Source organism: Archocentrus centrarchus, chromosome 1 (assembly GCF_007364275.1).
Source record: "Archocentrus centrarchus isolate MPI-CPG fArcCen1 chromosome 1, fArcCen1, whole genome shotgun sequence".
Classification (NCBI taxonomy): Eukaryota; Metazoa; Chordata; class Actinopteri; order Cichliformes; family Cichlidae; genus Archocentrus; species Archocentrus centrarchus.
The window spans coordinates 8,064,722-8,068,670 of record NC_044346.1 but is presented as its reverse complement, the minus strand read 5'-3'; the positions used below and the strand labels follow the sequence as shown (position 1 = coordinate 8,068,670).

Here is a 3,949-nt window from a genome sequence, read left to right as displayed (position 1 = left end):
GTGGTGACAGAGGGTCAGAGAGTCAAACTGACCTGCAGGACCAGCTGTCCTCTCACTCACAACACAAACTACATTTGGTACTTCAACAGTCGACCTCTGACCCCGAGAGAGAACCAAACCAAGCATCTGATCCTAGACCCAGTCAGCAGGGAGAATGCAGGAAGCTACTCCTGTGCTGTGGAAACCAACAAAGATATCAGCTCTGCTCCAAAGACTCTCACTGTCCAAAGTATCACAGGAACAAGGACACCAGCAGCTGCAGGAGGTTCTGCAGCTCTCCTGGTTTTAATGCTGCTCACTGTCTTCTGCTGGATCAGGTGAGCATTACTGTTCAGTTCAAATCATTGATATTCAGTGGCATCTGATCTCTGATCTGAAATAACTTCCCCCCTTTTTGTTTGTTTTATTTCAATAAGCAGAAAAAAGAAGATTCTCAGTCAGACTTCTTCAGCATGTGACCAAACTGAGCAGGTAAAGACTGGGGTTACTGTGGCCATGATTTTTGCTTACATACAGTCTAAGGAGTCACGTACATGGAAACATAGTAACGTAATGCTCTTTGTCCTCATCAGCTCAGTCCTGGTCCTGTGTGTGAAGATATCTCAGCACAACCAAAGCAGGAGGATGAAGTCCACTACAGCAGAGTCTACTTTAAAGAGAAGCACAAAGATCTGCCCAGAGAACAGGAGCAGGTCCATTATGCTGCTGTGAGCTTTAGACATAAACCGAGCTCTGATGGAGCGTCTGGTGTCACTCAGGCAGACACACACACACAGATCTACTCCAGTATAAAAGTGTGAGAGGGACACTGTGCTGAACAACCCTTTAAACACAGTGTTTGTCATACATACAAAGACTGTAAAACTAAATATGATTGTAAACCAGTCAGAAATTAAAACATTGTGTATCATTGATGAATTTTTCTTTTTGCTACTCCATAAAACACCTATCAGCCTCCTGTTTGCTACGCTACATGCAGCAGAGGTGTCTGCTTAATAAATAAAATAAAATAACCATGAAAAGGAAGTGATGGTGATATTATTAAAGTTCAGTTGTTGGTTTTTCCAAGATAAATTTTTTTTGTTGTTAACTAAATCAAAAGCAGCTGTGCAATCAAAGTTTCAGTGAAGTGAAATAAAAAGTTAATATTGTAATACTTATTTAAAGCTTCTTTTTAATCTTACCCTTGATATTATAATTAAAAAGACTAAAACTAACAAAAGAGACAATTGGAAACTAAAGCTTGAATTAAAAATACACAGCTATAAAAATGTTTTTTACACTTTGATACAATCATCAGCTGTAAAGACGTCACTGAAGGAATCATACGATGAATTTGTGATTAGAAGCTAAAGTCTCTAACAGCCGTGTTCTTGGCTGAATCTGGATGTTTCTTAATGACTTTCATTCTGTTTCTCTCACAGATTAATGTTTCCTCTTAATAATTACTGGACACTGTAAAATGTTTTCATACAGTTTTAGTGACAGACTGTAGAAAGCTACAAAATGGTAAATGGACTGTTTCTCATGTAGCACTTTCCTATTCGAGCACTCAAAGTGCTTTATACAAGAGTCACCCTTTACCCATTCACACACACATTAATACCAGCACTTTGCTCTACATACAAGTGCTTTCTATCTAACATTCACACACACATTCAAATGTGTGGTGCTCTGCATGTGTTGTGGGGAATTCAAATATAGACGCCATCTCTGCAGCTTTCTCTTCTGTTCTTTTTTCTCTCTTACCACAAAATAACCTCTAACAATAACCACTGCTGCCACTCAACATTTGATCCAAATATAAAGAAATGTACTCTTGCTGTTTGTGTTCTAATGATGCCTTGTAAAAAAGAAAACAAAAAAGGTAATAAAACATACAGCAAGAAACATAATCCTTTAATTTAAGTGACATCATATGAGCTGAATCAGTGTTCAGTGTAACAGAGGAGTCTGTGGACAGAGCAGCTTCTTTCTATATGTGGACTCTGCATATGCAAAGGGCCCCTGCAGCCACAAGGGGGTCCCCAAGCTGCACCTTCCTCCTCAGTGGAGTAACAGTAAAAAGAAAGTCTGGTCCTTACCAGATGTTACAATTAGGTAAATACAACCTCAGATGAACTACAAAACATGACATATTACACTGTGTCATTATAAGCAACATGCAGAAGCAGTGTGTTAAAAACTAAATACAGTCTTACTGCTTCCATAGGATTTAAGAGAGTAAGTAGCAGCCTGGTGCAGAGTATTCACATGCACTTGATTAAGTGTGAGCTCCTCTATAAAAGCAGAAGTTTGTGAGTTTGCAGGGCTGGAGCATTAAGGTGTGTGAATGCTGAGGAGAAGGAAAGACATCAGCAGTGATCTTAAAGAAGCAACTGTTGGTGCCTATAAGTCTCAAAAGTGTTAAAAGGCCATTTTCATACTATCTGAAGTCCATTCTACAATGAGAAAGATTATTTCCAAGTGGAAAACATTCAAGATGGCTGCCAGTTAAGTTAGGAGTGGACATCCCAGCAGATTCACCCCAAAGTCAGACCGTGCAATGCTCAGAGGAACTGCAAGAAGCCCATGGGCCTCAGCTAGCATGATAAAAGTTCATGACAGTTTCAGTGCTGAAGAGCTGATGATAGGAGCTTCCTTTGCAGCCACAGGACCTGGGCACCGTGCAGTCATTGAGTTGTGAATTAACTCCTCTGTGTAACAAATTATTCTAGAGTCAAATCTGAGGCCATCTCTCTGGAAGCTCAGTCTGGTTATACAACAGAAACTGACCAAAACACTGAGCTGCTTTCACACATCTCTGCCCTCAGTCTGAGCACTCTGACAACTTTGTCTAAAATAAAATAAGTTAATTCTGCTGCATAAAAACTATGTCAGTAATAATAACAACAACAATATTAATAATAATGGTAAGAGTGGTGATAAAAAATGCACAGTGAAAAAATCTTGAAGTTAAAACCATGAATCATGAAGGAGGAAGTGATGTAATGCTGTTAAAGCTGCAGTTTGTCTGTAGATGCACTGACATTAATAATTGTCAGTTCTGTTTTCAGCCTTTCCTGTAAGAACATTCAGCTGTAAATGTCTTTAAACACTCACACAATCAACTTTCTGACTAGAAGCTGAAATCTACAACAGTCATGATCTTTGCAGAAGCTGGATTTTTGTTTCTGGGTTTCATTCTGTTTCTCTCAGGTAGGAACAACTGTTTCTCCTCCTTATGATGACTGAAGACTATAAAAATGTTTGAAGAAAAACTCAGGAAAAAGATTAAAGGATGTTAGAAAACATGAGATTCACTGTAAAGGAACATGACTTGAAGGATTTCTGCTTTGATCAGCTCTAGAAGGACAAGTTTATGATCATTTATACAATATTATCATCACTGGATGATATGCACAGAGTAGAAAGGCGTGGAAACATAAATCTGCACATGTTTGTGTGTTTTGAATGTCCTGTTAAAGCAGTTCAGGGGAAACTAAACAGCACCCAAACAGAAACCTTACGACTTGGAGTCTAAAAGAGTGTGAACACATAAAGACATCAGAAATGGCCTCCTTTCAGCCCACAGTATGAACATTTTGTTGGTAGAACATCATTAGTGGAACAGTCCACTCTCAGCCCAGGTGGAGGTTATTAGAGCAACACCACCAGAAATCAGCTGTTATGTCAATAAAATCTGTTTAACCCCTGACAGAGGTTTGATGGCTGAAACATGTCCGAGTTTTTTAGGTTAAACATGTTGTGTTTGTGTCAGCTGTTCAGCCAGCTAACAGGAAATAAAGCTGGATATGCTGAACTTGTTTTGTAGAATCCCTCTCAGGGTGAAGCTGCAGCTCAGCTGATCACATACTTTTTGAAAAAAAAGGGGAAAAAAATCACAACACAAACACTACAAATGTTCATGACAATCTCACACGTTCTGTAATATGGAAAGTATTTACAT

General features: G+C 39.0%; 1 long non-coding RNA gene across 1 annotated transcript; it reads left to right on the top strand.

The window, feature by feature from the left end:
• The first annotated feature begins 218 nt into the window (after window positions 1-218).
• On the top strand, window positions 219-938 carry LOC115787415 (uncharacterized). The gene is made up of 3 exons (XR_004020504.1): window positions 219-317; window positions 420-471; window positions 573-938. It is a non-coding gene; the product is annotated as an uncharacterized LOC115787415 (long non-coding RNA).
• Window positions 939-3,949: the final 3,011 nt, after the last annotated feature.